The sequence below is a fragment of the Rhinolophus sinicus genome, chromosome 18, assembly GCF_057876585.1.
Source record: "Rhinolophus sinicus isolate RSI-liver-muscle chromosome 18, RSI-T2T, whole genome shotgun sequence".
In the NCBI taxonomy this organism is placed as follows: domain Eukaryota; kingdom Metazoa; phylum Chordata; class Mammalia; order Chiroptera; family Rhinolophidae; genus Rhinolophus; species Rhinolophus sinicus.
In genome coordinates this window covers 104,680,161-104,699,759 of record NC_142518.1, presented here as the reverse complement: position 1 = coordinate 104,699,759, position 19,599 = coordinate 104,680,161, and the positions used below count along the sequence as shown (strand labels likewise).

Below are 19,599 nucleotides of genomic sequence, written 5' to 3'. Positions count from 1 at the left end.
CCATTCTCCTCGGCCACTCATTCGAGAAACTGAGTTATTGTCATGTTCCGCATTCAAACAATTGTCTTGTACTGCCTCTTTAAACTAGTATTCCCGAGATTTGCACCACTTTTGTATCCCTTCTAACTCTTCCCTAGTTCCCGCTCCTCTGAATTATTTCAACTGTCACCTAACTCGACTCACAAGCTCCAAGCTTGCCCCTAAAATTCTATTTTCCCACTCAGTAGCCAGTATTATATTTCTAAATTGCAAATCTGCTCATATTTGTCCTTTGCTTAAAATCTTTTAGTGGATATTTGTCTTTCTGGATAAAGTCGAAATCCTTCACTGTGTATAAAACAGTTCCTAAGATCTTGATCTCAACCATGTCCCCAGATTAATTTCATGCTTAACTATCGCTCCCTGCACACTTGAACCAAGGTGGTTTTTATATTTCTTTCCCCAAGCACAAGCCTTTTTTTGCCGCTATGCCTTTGCGTGTATTTCCTCTGCCTGAAATGCTATTGTCAGGGGGATCAAATATATGGTGATGGAAGGAGAACTGACTCTGGGTGGTGAGCACACAATGGGATTTATAGATGATGTAATACAGAATTGTACACCTGAAATCTATGTAATTTTACTAACAATTGTCACCCCAATAAATTTAAAAAAAAAATGCTATTGTCTTACCTTTTAGACTAGTTACTCCTTTGTTTCCTTTAGAAATACTGATAATCTCCTTTGGGTAACCACCATACATTACTTCCTCAGAATGGTAATTATCTTTTATTCTGAGTACCTAACACTGTGACGGGCTCAATATAATTTTGTTTCTTGAATATCATCAGAAATTGACAACTGATTGGAGGTTATAAGCTGGAGGGGAGGCTATCCAAGGGTTAAAAAAGATGATTCAAGAAGAAAGGAGAGACAGTGATTCTCAAACTTCATTGTTGATAAGAAGCAATTAGTAAACTTGTTAAAATGCCGATTCCCTAACCTCACCCCTATATAGTCTCATTCCTTAAGTCTAAAATAGGTCCCAGGAGTCTGCATTTTTAGCAAGCACCCAAGTCATTCTGATGCGGAGGTTTTCTGTACAACAGTTTGGGAAACATTGGTGTAAAAATGAAGATTTAAAGTCACCTGATGTGTCTGTAGTTTAGCATGTATGTCTATTTTTCTTATTATCGTTTCAGGTTTTGTGGCATATAAGATAAACTTTACTGCATTTAAACATCATTCTATCATTTTAAAGATTGCATATTATATTCAACCCTACCCTCCACCAGAATTTGCAAAATAAAGTAAGTTTCAGCTTTTCGGAATGACTAATATGGGTCTGCAGTTCACAAACAAATCACAAAGAAATAGTCTGTCGTAAACATATGTTGGGGAAATCAAATCCAGATAGTCTATAATAATTCATTTGCTTGAATATGTTGGCCTCTTTGCTATGCTGCCAGCATTAGTTTAAAAAATGACATTAAATCCCCTTCAGAGAAGGTCAAGTCACACGGGGATTTTTTTCAAGCTTAAGTGATCTTCTTGCAGAGACTTTAGGAAAGCTACAAACCAAGTACACAGCAACAAGATCTGCAGCAACAGTTATTTTAGAGTAATGATTTAGTTGAGAACGTAAGCTCCATCTACTCAAGTGCATATCCAGTTAAACTAATGTCAGTTTTATTTGTATATGAGTCAAGTTAATTTCTTTGCTGTGTATGTGTGGGTTTTACTACTTTTATACCTTCTGAAAATCACATGGACCTAATGTTATTGAATGGACATGGAATAAACGGTATATTCCTTATTATGCTCAATAGACATTTAGAAGAAACTGCTGAGAAGGGGCAATTATATCCACATGGAAGAAAATGAATAAGTTAAATTGTACGTATCTGCAGCCAAAATAGAAAAGGATCTTTTAAAAACATGGACGTTAAAGGAAGCAGCTGGTTATTTTCAATATTGGGAAGCATGATGTTGATAGCAGCTTTCGTTTTAATCCCAAGAATTGGACATTGAACAAATAAAAAGCTGATTATTTGCTCTTGGATCCTTTGTCTGAAATTAGAGCACATTGTTATCAGGCACCGATGCTTTAGTTATGACTTCAAGTACTGAAAAATCAAGTTTCTTTTATTAATATGTTGACCTCAATAACAAAGAGGGATTAGAATATTAATCCACTAAAAAGTTCATAATCTTAAATAGGATCAAAATTGCTTTTATGGCAAAGAAAAAATTGTGACATATAGACTGAAGAATAAAAATGAGATAAATTAATCTAGCATAAATAAATCCATAACTAAACCCAAACAATAGAAGGAAAATGATGAAAAAAACTAGATGTCTCAAAGTTCTGAAGAATAAAAATTGCAAGTGAACGAAAAGCTTAGAAAGTATCCCTAAAACTGATAATTGTCTAGGAAAATATAAATTACCAAATTTATGTACATAAAAATAGAAAATCTAAAAAGACCAAAAAGCGAAAGACATTCTTTAAGTGTAAAAATAAGTTCCTTCCTAAAATACTCTAGGCTAAGAAAGATTCACCTATGAATCATATCATTTTTTCAAAGAATAGATACTTTAATATTTAGTCTGTTTTAGACCATAAAGAATAAAGGAAATTGCCCCTAATACAGTCTATGGAGCTAGTATAACCCTGATAAAAATGTTAGGAAACATAAAAGGTAATTTAAATTATAGCTGGATCATATTTGTGATCATGCAAAATAGAGATGCATGAATACAATATAAAATACTGGCAGTTGAATTTAGCAGTATACTGAAAAGAATATATATTGGCCTTGGAGTATTTATTCAGATTGCAGAAATTTTTCAATATTTGGAAAACCATTTATATGATTCATAATATTAGTAATAGGTGAAAAATGACATCAATATAATAGATACTGAAAAGATATCAGGTTGAGGAAGTTCTGTAGTTTGTTGATTATTTTTTATCATGAATCCCAGTGCTAACATCATAGTTAATGGTGAAAGACTAAAAGTTTTCTCTCTAAGTTCAAGAATAAAACAAGGATGTCTACTGTTACTTCTTCGATTCTACATTATACTGGAGGATTTAGCCAGGGAAATTAGGTATCCAGTTTGGAAAGGGAGAAGTAAAACTACTTCTATCTGAAGATGAGATGATCTTATACATAGAAAACCTTAAGTAATGTGTTTGTGCGTGCGTGCGTGCGCACGCGCGCGCGCGCGCGCACACACACACACACACACACACACTATTAGAGCTAATAAGCAAGTTCAACAAGGTTGTAGAGTATAAAACCATATCCTGCACAATAACACAATCAGCGTTATTTCTACACACATGCAATGAACAATCAGAAAAGGAAATTAAGAAAATAATTACATTTTAATTTAAAAAGGCATGAAAAAGAACCACATAATTAGTTTTAAATTTAACCAAAGAAGTGCAGCCCTTCTACACTGAAAGTTACAAATTACAAAATGTTTTTGAAAGAAATTGAATAAAATCTAAATGAATAGAAAGACATCCATATTCATAGATGTAAATACTTAATATTGACAGAAGAGCAATACTCAAATTGATCTACAGATGCAATGCAATTTCTGTTAAAATTCCAACTCCCCCTTTTTTTATTTCAGAAATTGACAAACCAAGCCTAAAATTTATATGGCAATTCAAAGGATTCCGAATAGCTAAAATAAGTTAGAAACCAGGGGGAGGAGGGTGGTAGATGAAGGTAAAAGGGATCAAATATATGGTGATGGAAGGAGAACTGACTCTGGGTGGTGAACACAGTGTGATATATAGGTGATGTATTACAGGATTGTACACCTGAAACCTATGTAACTTTACTAACCATTATCACCCCGATAAACTTTAATTAAACAGTAATAAAAACAATAATTTAGAAAAAGGCTAACATAATTGGAGGACTCACACTTTTCACTTTTAAAAACTACCAGAAAGCTACAGTAATAAAAACAATAGGATACTGGAATCATCGCACTGTGTTTCCCCCAAAATAAGACCTACCCTGAAAAGAAGCCCCAGTTAAGATCGTCAGCCAGACAGACAAATTTAGTACATTATGACGATGTTCCAGAAGAAGATGACATGACTGTATTTGAATAAATGTAGATTGTTGTACAGGAAAAAATAAGACATCCCCTGAAAACACGCCCTAATGATCTTTTGGAGCAAAAATTAACATAAGACCCGGTCGTATTTTCGGGGAAATACAGTAGACAGATCAATGGGATAGAAATGAGAGTACAGAAATAAACCCTCACATTTATAGTCAATTGATTTTCAACAAGGGTGCGAAGACCATTCAGTAGGGAAGTAAATTTTTTCAACAAATGGTGCTGGATCAGCTGGATATCTACATACAAAAGAATCAATTTGGACCTGGTATTCATACCACATACAAAAGTTGGCTCAAAGTGAATGAAAGGCTTACATGTAAAAGCTAAAATAAAATAAAAATTTTAGAAGAAAATATAGGTATACCATTTCATGACCTTGGGTTAGGCAAAAATTTCTTAGATACCACACCAAAAGGACAAGATATAAATGACAAAAAATTAAATTTCATCAAAACTAAACACTTTTGACTTCAAAGGACATCATCAAGAAAATGGAAAGACCACCCTCAGAACTGTAAAAAATATTTGCAAATCCTGTATAAGGGATTTTTATCCAGAATATATGACCAACTGCTTTACCTCAATCAAAAGATAAATAATCTGCTTTAAAAATTGGCAAAGGATCTGAAGAGATATTTCTCCAAAGGAGATAAACAAATGTGTAATAAGGACACGAAAAGATGCTCAACATCATTAGTCATTAGGGAAATGCACATGAAATTCACAATGAAATAATACCTCACCTCTATTAGGATGGAAATATCCAAAAAGGTAGATAACAAGTGTTGGTGAGGATGTGGATAAATGGGAAACCACATAAACGTTGCTTGTGGGGATATAATATGACGCAACTGCTATGGAAAAGTTTGGTGGTTCCTCAGTAAGTTAAATATAGAATTATCATATGATATAATAATTCCACTCCTAAGTATATACCAAAGAAATTGAAAAGCCTATATTCAAACAAAAACTTGTACAAGAGTATTCATAGTAACAATTTTTATAGTATTCATTACAATGGAAACAACTCAGATGTCTGTCAACTGATGAACGGTAAATGAAAAATGACATATATATATATATATATATATATATATATAATGGAATATTATTTGGCCATAAAAAGGAATGATATAACATGGATGGACCTTGGAAACATGATGCTAAGTGAAGAAAGTAAGACTGAACAAATTCACGTACTTGTATTATCCATTTATATTAAATTTCCAGAATTGGCATATCCATAGTTACAAAAAGTAGATTAATGATTGCCAGCAATTGGAAGGAAGTGGGAATGGGGAGTTACTGCTAATGGGTAAAGGGTGTTTTTGTGGGGGAGGGGTGATAAAAGTCTAAAATTGATCATGGTGATGATGTCACAATTGTGAATATACCAATTGTGAATATACCAATTGTGAAAAACCAATGAATTGTAGACTTTAAATGGGTAAACTGGATGGTATGTGAATTATATTTCAATAAGGCTGTTAAAAATACTGCATAAAGACATCTTTTAATATCATCAGATATTCTTTAAAACATAATTTGGTGGCTTCCTAGTGTCCCTATTCAATAGATGCATAGCATGTATTTCACTCCTTTCCTATTGCTGAATATTTAAGTTGTTTTGATTTTTTTAAATATTATAATCAGTGCTTCAGTGAGCATCGCTATAGTTGAAGCCTTGCACACATATCCTTTCTTATTTCCGTAGGATACATTCCTAGAAGAATTGCTGGTCTGAGCATTATGTACATGTTTTACTTTGGATAGACATTGACAAATCACTTTCCACAGTAGTTATCTCACTAGCCATGGCCGTACGTGAAAATGCCAAGTTCCATGCACCATGCCCACTACTGGGTATTTTGTTCCACAATTACTTTTTCTTTTCCTCCTCTTTGTCCAATTCCATTCCTCTTAATGTTAAAATGATATATTTCTCTCATGTACTCTTTTCAATATGAATTACTGAATCGGTTATGATTTTTAGGAACTTCTCCGGTACATGCTAGGAATTAATGTGATTACAGTTCCTTTTCGACATGGTAGAGCACCATGAAGTCATAAAAGACAGGCTTATCACATTTTCAGATGGCATGCAACTAAGAGGAACAGCTGTCTGTCACACCTTCTCCATTTGTTGGCTACTTTAGTCCTCATAGCATCTCTACCCAACAAGCATCACTATCACTTAAAAATGAGAAACTTGACACTCAAAGAGGTTCAATCACTTACTTAGGGTCACATAATGAGGGTCACTTAATTTGTTTCAATGGCTACATCAAGTGTTCAAACTCGGGTATGTTCAGCCTGACGCGTGTCCATTTTCTACTATACTACATTTGTTTTTTGGTTAAAAGAGTATTTGTTGAAAACCTACTGTGTACCAGGTACTATGCTAGTGACAGAGGATACAGTGATATAGAAAACTGATGGTACTACTCTCATGGAAGTTATAATCTAATTGGGAATGCACAACAAGTCAACAAGCCAAAAGCATGATACATTTAAATAGTGACATGCGGTATGAAGAAAATAGAATAAGTTCATGATAGAAAGTCAGTGGGGAAGAACATTAGATAAAGTGTCCAGATGTACCTATTAGAGGAGATTTAGCTGAGACTTGAATAATGAGAATGAAGTAGCCATGTAAAGAATGTGAGGATGGATGTTCTGGGAAGAGCAAGTACAGACAGTCCCAGACTTATGATGGTTTGAATTAATGATTTTTTGACTTTATGATGGTGTCAAAGTGATATGCATAATAAATTACATGAGATATTCAACACTTTATTATAAAATAGCCTTGGTGTTAGATGATTTTGACCAACTGTAGGCTGATGAAAGGGTTCTGAACACATTTAATGTAGGCTAGGCTAAGCTATGACGTTCACTAGTTTTGGTAAATTCAATGCATTTTCGACTTTACAATATTTTCAACTTACGATGGGTTTATGGAGACATAGCGTAAGTCACAGAGCATCTGTAATTGCAAGTACAAAGGCTTGGACTTGGTAAAAAACAACAACAACAAAAAAACACAACAGCATAATCTAGAAACAGAATGAAGGTGATGTAGACATTTGCAATGTATTCTGGTATAACAGTATCCTGAACCCTTTTCATTGTTTTGCGAGGTCTTCTTTTTATGAGTCTTAGTGGAACAGCATATGCTGCTTTCTCCAAGAGATTAAATACTGAATATTTCCCTTTCTGGCCTTCCTTGCACACAAGGTACAGGAATGTGACCCAGGCTCCACCGATCAGACACGTTTGAAATTTTGACTCAGAAGGTAGAGTCAGAGGAGGGAGAGGAAGGGGATCTTTTTCTCTTTGGCAGTCATAATGGTGCTGCACAGTTATGTTCTTGGCCCAGATGTGGAATGGTGCACATCTGGTGCTCCACAGCTGTAATGGTAGAAGGTTCCTCATGGGATCATTTCTGAAGATGCTTTTGACTGTTGTTTCTGGAAGCATAGCCTGGAACCTGGTTCTCTAACCTTCCCGACAACTTTTAAAAAGAAATTAATCCTGATAAACTCCTTTCCTCATTAATCATTCAGCATAAGCCTCTGCTGCTTCTAATTTAGAACCCTAAATGATACATAGTTCGTATGGCTGAAATACAATGAGAATGGGGGTTCATTGTAGGAGATGGCGGTAGGCGAAATAATAGCCTCAGAACGATGTGCACACCCTAATCCCAGACCCTGCAAATAGGTTACATTACCTGGTACAATGAACTTTGCAGATGTGATTAAGTCACGAGTTTTCAGAAGAGAAGATGATCATGGATGATCCAATCGGTGCGAAGTAATCAAAATAGTCCTTGTAGAAGGATAACAAAGGGGGTCAGAGTGAGTGAGAAGATGTGATGATGGAAGCAGAGGTTAGAGAGACATGGGGCCGTGAGCCAAGAAATGCAGGTGGCTTCTAGAAGCTTGAAAAGGCAAGGAACATGTTCTCTGCTAGAGCTTCCAGAAGGAATGTGGCTCTGCCAACCTATTTTGACCTCTGACCTCCAGAACCATAAGAAAAGAAATGTGTGTGTGTGTGTGTTTAAGTCACCCAGTTTGTGGTAATTTGTTACAGCAGCCACGGGAAGTGATGCAAAGAAGAAGTCAGAGAGGAAAGCACAGGTATGGTCTTGTAGGTCACAGTAAAGAGTTTGGATTTTAAGTATGATGTGAAACAATTGGAGGATTTTAAGCAGGAAAGTCACATGACCTGATACATGATTTTAAAACATGACTTTTGCTCCTATGTGGAGAAATTCATTCGAATGGGGCAAAACCAGAGTGAAGGAGGGTACACCAGTTGGGAGGGTAGTGCTGCAGTCTGAGTGAGAGATGGTGGTAGCTTGGAGTTGTACATTGATGGGCAGGTTGAGTTGAGAGGAAGAAGATAAATACATAAAATGTAAAAGGAAGATGGAATGATGCAAAGCTCTCACAAGAGACAGATTGGACTCAAGTACTAGCAGAGGGATTAGCTTTCGTTGTGAGGAACAACTTCTTTATTTTAATGTTAAGAGAATACTGGGGCGGCCGGTTAGCTCAGTGGTTAGAGCGTAATGCTCATAACACCAAGGTCGCCGGTTCGATTCCCACATGGGCCAGTGAGCTGCGCCCTCCACAACTAGATTGAAGGACAATGACTTGGAGCTCATGGCTCCTGGAAAAACACACTGTTCCCCAATATTCCCCAATGGGAAAAAAATGAAAAAAGAAAAGAATAGTAAAAGAGGATGTGTGTGTCTATGTATGTTTGATATTCAGAATATTCCATCTGATGGTATTTAACTTTAAAAATAGGAGGATGCCATCCTTTCAAAGTGCAGTTAGCATAAACTATTTTCTTCTCACTAGACAAAGATATAAAATATACTTAGATTGAGTAACATCCATTTTCAGTTTAATCTGTCATTGAATATTGAGTTGTATATATATATATATATATGTGTGTGTGTATATATATATATACACACATATGCATATACATATACATACACCTGGGCTGAGGTTATAGAAACAAATCAGATTTGGAAATTTGGAACCGGATGAATGATTGAGACCTGACTTCCAACACAAAAATAAATACAAAGAAAAGAACTCATTTGTGCTTTGTGCTTAGTCTATATCACTATAAATATAATATTCCATCTGAAAAAAAGTCTAATCCTATTGAATGATGTGCTGTTCCAACTATATCTAGACTACCATGGTTATTTCTAAGAATCAGAACATTACAAAGGTATCAGCAAACTATAGTACATTCTGAATAGGACTAAAAAGGTGATGAAGTATCCAAAAGCCATCTCATGGGAAACAGAGAAGGTAGAGATGATTAGCTAATACTGATTTTGTATTTAAAAGGCTGTTTTGTGAAAGAGTGAAAAATCACAGTCATTGTTTAAATGAGAATGATAACAATTCTGCCTAATGCATAGAGTTCTTTGAATGATAAATGAATATATTTCTATATGCATATTATTATTCCTACTATTATTAATATATGAGATCTGACAATTAAGTTCACAAACATGTTGCAACGATATTGCTAACCTTTTTTGATATCAGAGGGATTATTCATCATGAATTGTACAAACTGTACAAATAGTCAACCAAGTTTACTATTTGGAAGTGCTAAAAGACTGCATGAAAAAGTTAGATGATCTGAACTTTACACCAACAAATCATGGCTCTTGCATCACGACAATGCACCAGCTCACACGGCACTGTCTGTGAGGGAGTTTTTAGCCAGTAAACACATAACTGTATTGGAACACCCTCCCTACTCACCTGATCTGGCCCCCAATGACTTCTGTCTTTACCCAAAAATAAAGGAACTATTGAAAGGAAGAGATTTTGATGACATTCAGGACATCAAGGGTAATACAACAACAGCTCTGATGGCCATTCCAGAAAAAGAGTTCCAAAATTGCTTTGACGGTTGGACTGGGCACTGGCATCAGTGCATAGCTTCCCAAGGGGAGTACTTTGAAGGTGACCATAGTGATATTCAGCAATGAGGTATGTGGCACTTTTTCTAGGATGAGTTCGCGAACGTAATTGTCAGACTTTGTATGCTTATTTTGCTAGAGGGCAGAGCCTGGACCAATAATGTTAGAATAAATCAAATATCAGCCAAATATGACTATTAATAATAGGCATGTAAATATAGGTAATCCTGCCTGGTTAGGTAGTGAGATCCTGCCATTAAAATAGTCCAGGCAAAGTGGAGACTTACTGCCAGGATAATTCTGAGGATTTTCCCATTCTGAGTGGAAAGTTGGACAAAGTTGATCATAGAAGTCACATTTATAACTCTAAGGTTCTAAGGTGGTTATACTTTAATATTTAACTTTTTTAGACATCTGGTACAAATAACATTTTTCACTCTCATTTTTCCAACTCTATAGTTCCCCACCTCCTGCTACTCCCAGCTCCAGCCTCAGATAAAAAAATGAAAATGCAGGAATTGGTACAGACCCTATGAAAAACAGTGTGGAAGTTCCTCAAAAAATAGAACTACCAGATAACCCAGCAGTCGATCTTCTGGGTGTATATCCAAAGGGATGGAATCAGAATCCCCTAGAGATCCCTGCACTCCTAAGATTACTTAGAATTTTTTGACTTGTTCAAGTCAAATCACAGTAGAGGGAAATTCTACAAATGCTGTCATTTGCACTAATGCACTAATTCTACAAATGCTGTCATCAACTGTTACTGCCTCACTGTTGTCTCCTTTAGCTCTCACCTGCCAGATATTTCTTTGTGTATCTAAAATTGTTTCTCTTGTCCACCTGGAAGCACTTTCAGGGTAAACTCATCTAGGACCAACTCTGCCATTCATTTGCTTTATTACCTTGAAAATCTCATATGTTTCTTGCTTAGTCTGGATTTTCTGATCTGTGTTAAAAAAAAAAAAAAAAAAAAAAAAAAAAAAAGGCCAGAAGGCCAGGGTATGGATTAGGTGATATTATTCACCTTTTGTGAATAATGTGATTCAGTTCTGTTTTACCCCACGAGTCAGGAGGGTGGTATTACTTCTGAGGAGCAAATGTTTAACAGAAACAATGATTCTTTTATAAACTAAAGGTACTGAAAAGAAAATCAAAGAAACTAGTGAAAAGCTAAATATCCTTGAGGAGCTGTAGATGAGACCTGCTGATAGGCTCAGAAGAAAATTCAGTAGTGTAGGATTGTATTTACTTCTCAGAAAACAGCAGGAGCCATTAAGTGTATACCAAATGCTGGCTAACAACTGTTATTAATGAGGCTTTAGCTGTACGTTTTCATATTTCTTTATAAAGGAAAGGTTACAGCTTAATAAAATACCATGTCTATGGAATTACCTAGCGGAAGATATCAGCTCTAATATTGTCAAAGTGTATAGAAATGCCTCACAATATTATGATATCAGGAAAGCAAGAGCCACCTCCACAGGTTTTATTAATAACTGTGCCTATGCCTGTTGCTTCTGTATTATCTCCATGGAGACACCATGCCCATCGGTATACAGAGGAAGCAAGTGGCAGGTTGCCCAAAGCTCTTCTTGTACTAAACTAGACTGGCTCAGACATTTTTTTTAAAATGGGGTGTAAGTATCAGCTACATCCATTACCAGCTATCTAAATTTGAGTAAGAAAATATACCTCACTGAGCTTTAGTGTCTTTATTTGTATAATGGGAATAACATTAGCCTACCATACTTGTGAAAATTTTATATATATACTTGAGGGGTTCAGCGTCAGTCGCCTCAAGATGTGTCAGTCTGGCCTGCAGATGCTTTCCAGCTGAAAGCAATCAAGGCCCAAAAGGCTCAGGAAGAAGCTTTGACCTTCCCCTTTACTTCTTTAAAAGAATGTAGATAAAGGACTTGCTTCAGGAAGGGCGCTATCATCGTAGGTGACTACTGTGTTATAAACTACATGTGATAGACAGAGAGGAACCTAGCAAGGCCCATTGAACCTAAGTGAAGTCCTCTCTGTGTCCCCTTGTTTCAAGATGGCCCCATACACATTTGTTTACTAAATACTAACTCTTTTCATCCCCCTTCACATTGTCTTACTTCCCCCTCCTCAGTTTTGAATGACATATATACCTCATTTTGCCTGATTTTCTATGGATTTTTCAGTCTTATGTGAATTCCTTGTGCATGCATACTAAAACTTGGTTTTTCTCCTGTTAATCTGCTGTATGTCATTTGAATTATTTGACCAGCCAGAAGAACTAAGAGGGAAAGGGGAAAGTTTCCCCATCCCTGATATCCTGAAAGGGTGCAGAATGTGCCACCCCAAAATATGTCTCTTAGGCCTAAGGATTAGTTTAGGCAAATTATTTTTAAGAATCAGGAGAACAGGGAGAAGCTCAGAAAACCTAGTAGAAATTACCTTTGTGGTAGAGACATTTACATTTGTAAGGAAAATCTCCATTTGTAAGGGTGTCTCCCTCTCAGTACCAGGAAGAAGAGGTTGATGCTAAATCTCTAGAAACTCTTATCAATGCAGAAGGCAAGGACTGAAATCTGCATAACAACAGTACCTTGTTTACTGAGCTTTGCCCGGTAACCTCCCGTAAATGACTCCCCCAACCCCAACATCATCTTTTGTCTTTAACTGTAAATAGTTTTTAAGCTGGTGACTTGGGCCATTTTGGGAAGTTAACTCAGTTGTCTTGGCTCTCTCCCTTGTATACAGGAGGTATCCATGTTATTAAATTTGTTTTTCTCCTGCTAATCTGTATTTTATTACAACGGAGTCTTGTCATGGTTGCTCACGAAAGAATTCACTAGGCACAAAGGAATAGAAGCTAGAAAGTTTATTTAAGAAGAGAAACACAGGCAGAAGAGTTGCCGGGGGCAGAGTCTAGAATAACAGCTGCAGCAGGTTTCTGTTTACCTGGGGTTTTATATTCTCTAACCGGGACGTAATTTGCTTCAGCCTGTAGTGGAATCTTCTATTATGTTCATCTTTGTCCGTTGGGCTGGGGGAAGGTGCAGTTAAACTTGTTATCGCAACCTTTGCATGTGTTATGTAAACTGAAGTTGGAGCCACCCCCACCCCCACCCCCACCCCAGTCAAACAGCTGCTTGTTCCAGTTTACCCGTACCTGTCTTATCAGGTCTCAGGCAAGAACCTGAGAATAGTAGAGGAAAAAATATTTTTACTCCCCTACAACACGCACACACGCACACACCCCTCCTAACATGATGTGTGTAGCAAATAAGGTATCCTGATTCGTATGTTCATATCACGTCATCCCTCCTTGGGATTCTTTGAAGATGCTGGGTGCATCTAGTTTTCTACCACAGTGATAGCTGAAAGTGAAGGGAATCTAGAATGAATAGTGGAGAAGAGAGAGAGACGATGTAGACCCGTGGCAACCCCAAGATCAACTACAATGACAGTGATTGCAGTCTGTTCACAACACTCTCATTTCTCAGGTTCCCCTCCAGAGGACAGAAACACAGGGACCATGGGGAATGCTCCCACCAAAACCTGCTTGGAGAAATGAATCAGTTTGGTGCTAAGGGTGAATCATGGGGGTCATGAAAATGTGCCACTCGGCTCTGTGTTTCAGGGAGCATGACAGGGTGATGGCTCTGAAACAGGGCTCAGTTGGAACCCCCATAGTAGAGGCCTCACCTTTCCTTGATCTACCTATAGCTTAAGGATAGATCATCCCCTTGTGGCTTGAACTAGGAATGTCCTATGTCCCACCCAGTTCCCTGTTTTAGAAAATTACCCTGAAACTTTTCATTAATACCCTTAGCTTATTGATTACAATCTCAGTTTTCTACCGGGCTAATCCCATCATTGTCCCTGGGTTGGTGATGACACCGGAGAGCCATGTTGCCAGAGCGAAGGCTCCATGCAGACCCCCGGAACCCTCACGTAGCCTCTACAGAATGCCCAGATTTTCCCTTAAAAACCCCATGCTGGTCTGAGAATGTGAAGGCAATTTTTGGAGGTGTTAACTTGCTGCCTTCTCAGACCACTGGTGCTCTGATAATAAATGCTTATTCTATGCCCCAACTCCCCTGTCGGTCTATTGGCTGAGCAGTGCAGGCATCATGAGACCCAGACTCATTTGGCCTCTGGTTTCAGCTCCACCCCTACATGCCTGCCAGGGTCTTACTACCAGTGGGCTTACCCAGCCAATGACTGAGCTCGGTGGAAGTACTAAGGCAGACCCATTGTGGAGGGACATGGAACTCCTGCAGTGGGAGACTTTGGCTGGGGTCTCTCCATGGACCTGGCCAAACCACCCTTGGACTTGTCCAGTAATTGAAGCTTCTTTCTACTCTTTATCCTCCTTCAAGCCTCCGTCCTTCCGTCTTTCCTTCCAGAGGTGTGAGACCTAAATCACAGTCTGAAGGCTCTCCTCACTGCCTGCTTCCTCCCCAAATAATCCTTTCACACAGCTGAGCTTGTTTTAGGACTTGGTTTCTCAGCACACCGGAGCCATTGTAAAGAGAGGCACATGAACCACCTCAAGGGCAGCCTGTAAACAATCGGGGTTGAAGTAATTGGACAAAGACTCTATCTTCCCATAATTTAAAGGGACAGTTTTGGAATATATACGGCAGGGGTGCTTCGAGTGTGATCCATAGACACCTAGGGTTCCCCATGAAACTGCCAGGGGTCTGTGAGGTAAAACTTTTTTTTCTTCACTGTGTTGACATTTGTGTCAATGGTGGGTAAACTGCTAGTGCCTTAGCACACATCAAGGAAGTGGCATCAAATTGTACGAGTGGTCATTGTATATTTCACTATCATGCACTCTCAGCTAAAAAAAAAGAAAAATCTAGTTTCATTTGAGAAAGTTTTTATTTTTTATTAAATTTATTGGAGTGACTGATTAGTAAAATTGTATAGGTTTCTAGTGTACAATTCTATAATACATCATCTATAAATCCCATTGTGTGTTCACCACCCAGAGTCAGTTCTCCTTCCATCACCACATATTGGATCCCCTTTACCCTCCTCTACCACCCCCCACCCCCCTTACCCTCTGGTAACCACTAAACTATTGTCTGTGTCTATGAATTTTTGTTTCTTTGTCATGTTCCTTTGTTGCTTTCAGTTTTATATCCCACATATGAGTGAAGTCATATGGTTCTCGACTTTTTCAGTCTGACTTATTTTGCTTAGCATAATACCCTCTAGGTCCATCCATATTCTTGCAAATGGCAGTATATCATCTTTTCTTATAGCTGAGTAGTGTGTATGCGTGTGTGTATTAAAATTACACTGATGGAAACCACTTTGAGTACCTCTTGTAATTGCAGAAGTCAAATGTGATTTATATTCATCTTCTGTTATCAGTACATATTGAGTATTATAATTTTAATACAGTTTTTTCCTTTCTTAAAATGTGTATACATTTTTTGGCACCCACTGTGTGTGTGTGTGTGTGTGTGTGTGTGTAAATATGTATCATATTAAACAGTAAAGATTATTAATTTAATTAATTCTCTGCCCTTGCACACATGTATTTTTTTAATGCTTTGTGGCAAAATGGGAAATACACATAAAGCAATTCTGATGTTGGGACGTTTTTTCCTGCGGGCACAACCGCTAGGAACTTTCCGTCCCCCTCCTCCTCCGATAGATATCCTATCGGAGCAGTTTTCCTGCGAGCACAGCAGTTAGAGGCTTTCCCGTCAAAACAGTATTGAGTAATCACAGCTGTTAGGGACGGACCTCCCCAGCACCCCAGCCAGATTTAACCAATCCCTAGTGTCGCAATAGCAATGGCGCGAATCCCCCCAAAACCGGAGGCCTAACCCTATAAAACAAAGCGCCCGACCCCAGTAATTGCTCAGTCTTTGAGAACAATCCCGCTGAGCCCGCCGGCATAATAAAGCTGTGTTCTCCCTGATCTCTGCGTGCCACTTGAGTCTCTTGGTCCTCGCCGCTTTTCCGCAACACTGAAAGCACATACGAAGTCAAGATTGTTCTGTTGAGGAAAAACATTTGTGCAATTATTTGAGTTATGAACTGAACTAGCTACTATATTTCCTGGTACACCATTTTTTTAACCTGAAAGAATGAGATGAAAAAACTGGTTATTCAAACTTGCATATTTTGCAAACATTTCCTCAGAAATAAATGAAATGAGACTGCTACTTCAAGGAAAACAAATGACGGCAGTTGTTGCCAATGTTAATATTTGACAATTCAAATGAAAATTAGACTTTTGGAAATTTTGTATTCACCACCATGAGTTTTATAACTTCCCAATACTTAAAGCCTTTTCTGCTGAGATGAGTGGTGATATTAAAAACTGTGAATAGTATTTTTCAACTGGCCATGCAGACATTATGAAGCCAACCATGCGAAAATTCATTTGACATGCAAAATGTTCATTGATATGGTTTCAGATTTCACACTGCAATTATATTTAAGAAATTCCTGCTTGTTTAGTTTCATTGTAATATCAAAATTACCCAAAATTATTTGGAAAGGCAATTAAAACTCTCCTACATTTTCCAACTAGATATTTGTGTCAGGCTGAATTTTCTTCATATGCTTCAACCAAAACAGCATATTGTTCCAGATTAAATGAAAAGGCAGGTAGGAAAATCCCATTGTTTTCTATTATGTTAGACGCTGAAGAGGTTTGTAAAAATGTAAAATGATGACTTTTAGTGCTGCATTATAATTCATTTTGAAAAATATAGTTTTTAAACAAAATGAATTATTTTTAACATGTAATGGGTTATGATATTTAAGTGAATTAGTAACTCATTTTGTAATTTTTTTTTTTTTTTAAAGATTTTATTGGGGACGGGGAACAGGACTTTATTGGAGAACAGTGTGTACTTCTAGGACTTTTTTTTTTCCCCAAGTTGTCCTTTCAGTCTTAGTTGTGGAGGGCGTAGCTCAGCTCCAGGTCCAGTTACCGTTGCTAGTTGCAGGGGGCACAGCCCACCATCCCTTGCGGGAGTCAAACTGGCAACCTTGTGGTTGAGAGGACACACTCCAACCAACTGAGCCATCCCGGAGCTCAGTGGCAGCTCAGCTCAAGGTGCCCTGTTCAATCTTAGTTGCAGGGGGCGGAGCCCACCATCCCTTGCGGGACTCGAGGAATTGAACTGGCAACCTTGTGGTTGAGAGCCCACTGGCCCATGTGGGAATCGAACCGGCAGCCTTCGGAGTTAGGAGCATGGAGCTCTAACCACCTGAGCCACCAGGCCGGCCCTATAATTTATTTTTTTTACTTTAAATTATAATGTGGTGAATATCAATTGATATAAACTCTTTAAAGAAAAACTCTCTGGGTCAGTCTTTAGGGTCTTTAAGAATTATTTAAAATTCAAAGGGGTCCTAAGGCCAAAATGTTTGAAAATTGCTGATCTAGCATATTGCTTTTAACCGTTGCATGTTATTCATGGTACAAACAGGAAGGTCCCATTGTTGTTTAATCATTTTCTCATTTGTGCACATTTCAGGTATGTCTCTTCTTTTGCACAATTGCAAACATTGTTTTTGTTCCTATTTGTATTCCCCATCTAGGAATGTCCCCTCTAAGACTTTTCCATTTCAAGCCCTACTCAACCTACAAGACTCAATTCCAGTGCCACCCCCACAAACAAACCTTTTTTAAGGCTCTCATAGTTTTGAATGTATAGGGGTCTCTGAGGCCTACTCTTTTGGGAACTGCTTTGCTACATGGTTCCTTATAGTACACCCTTTACTCTTGTCTTGTTTTTTCCTGTCTCTTTGTTCTCACCCATTGCTGCACTCTTGCTTCCTGGAATAACCTCCCAAATTCTTAGCTCTGTCCTGCTTCAGTAGAAATTCAGATTAATATTGTACTTGACCCATAGTAAGTATTCTAAATGACACATTATTATTAACATTGTTACTTCCTAGCTTTAAGATCAAGGGTAAATCATTCAGAGTTAGTTTTAAAAGGTCTGCTACATCACCACTAAGTCACCTAAATTGTGAACAAGATTTAATTGGTGAAATGAGTCACTCTGAAGTACTTCTGTGTGTTCTGTGTGCTTGGTCTTACATTCCCCTGACCCTTGCATTTCAAAAGGACTAAGGCCTCTCACCCAAGAATAACATTGGCTAGTACTCCACGGGAATATCGTTTCTGCCTCAGAGTTGTTACTGTTGGGTTGCCTGAGTATAGAGGGCAGGATTCCTGTAAGCTACAAAGATTCATTAGGTAACCCGTTTTGTGTCTGTTTGTTCATTAATATAGGTTTAAAATGAATGAATCTAACTTGTTTTATTTTAACATAGTAACCTCTTAATCTTAGCAAGATAAAGGGGTACAAAAAATATAGCCCTTGTCTACCTAACTTTGAAAATCTGAGGTATTTACCAGAGGAATATAATCATTGCTGACTAACCAAAGTGTCATAGGTCAGTAGGGTAGCACTGTATCTTCAAATCCAAAGATTCAAGAGATTACATGTAAAGTATTCTTTTGATGGCATAAACACAAAGCATCAGACTTTATTTCATCTACAGAGAAAAATGTAACAAATGTAGCTAGTTAGGTGAAAACTATAGAGTAACACATAAGAAATTTTCATTTTTTTCAGTGATGGCAATAATACTGTCTGAAAAATACCTATTTCTTTCTTTCTTTAAAAAAAAAAACAGCTTTATTGAGATATACTTAGCATACCATACAATTCAGCCATTTAAACTTTACAATTATTATTTGGATTTTTTTATTATCGAGGCCCACGACTGGCTGCCCCAAAATATCCCACAATGGCATATTAATTATTTTGAATTATTAATAAAATTACTTTAGAAACTGCCAGCACAAGAAGAACACTCTGAACAATCTTTCCTTCTCTCTCTCTCTCTCTCTCTCTCTCTCTCTCTCTCTCTCTCTCTCTCTCTCTTCCCCTGGAAGCAGGAGATAAATCTCCCATATGAAAAGTTGCCCTCCTTGTACCTGGAGACTAATGAGAGAGACATCCTTATCGCCAGAGTTAGGGAATTCAGGGCCAAGAAGCATATATAAACAAACCTTTTTATTTTGTTAAACTAATTTACTTCCCAAGTCCAAACATTGCTTAGATTCTTCACTAATGAGCACCCAAACCCCAAGTTTCTCTCTCCTCTCCAATCCTCATATATTTATTGTTTCTTTGTATAAAAAGTATAAAAAGCTGCCTACTTCGATCATTTCTCTGACCATCATTTATGATCTCTCATGTGTACATATTAAATTGGTTTTTCTCCTGTTAATCTGTTTTATGTCAATTTTATTATTAGTCCAGCCATAAGAACTCAAGAAGGTTAAGGGAGAAATTTCCCCCTCCCAAACATTATGTTACATTGTTTGTATTTTCTAAATTATGGTAAAAATATATAATATAAAATTTGACATTTTAACCATTTTAAAGTGTATAATTCAGTGGCATTATTTGCATTTATTGTCTTGTACAACCATCATCACTAGTATATTTCCCTTTTTT

At 37.4% G+C, this 19,599-nt stretch overlaps 1 long non-coding RNA gene across 1 annotated transcript in view; it reads left to right on the top strand.

The window, feature by feature from the left end:
* Nucleotides 1–19,599, top strand: part of LOC148754689 (uncharacterized) — a 257,160-nt gene that overhangs the window by 213,885 nt on the left and 23,676 nt on the right. The gene's annotated exons all lie outside the window — the stretch shown is intronic.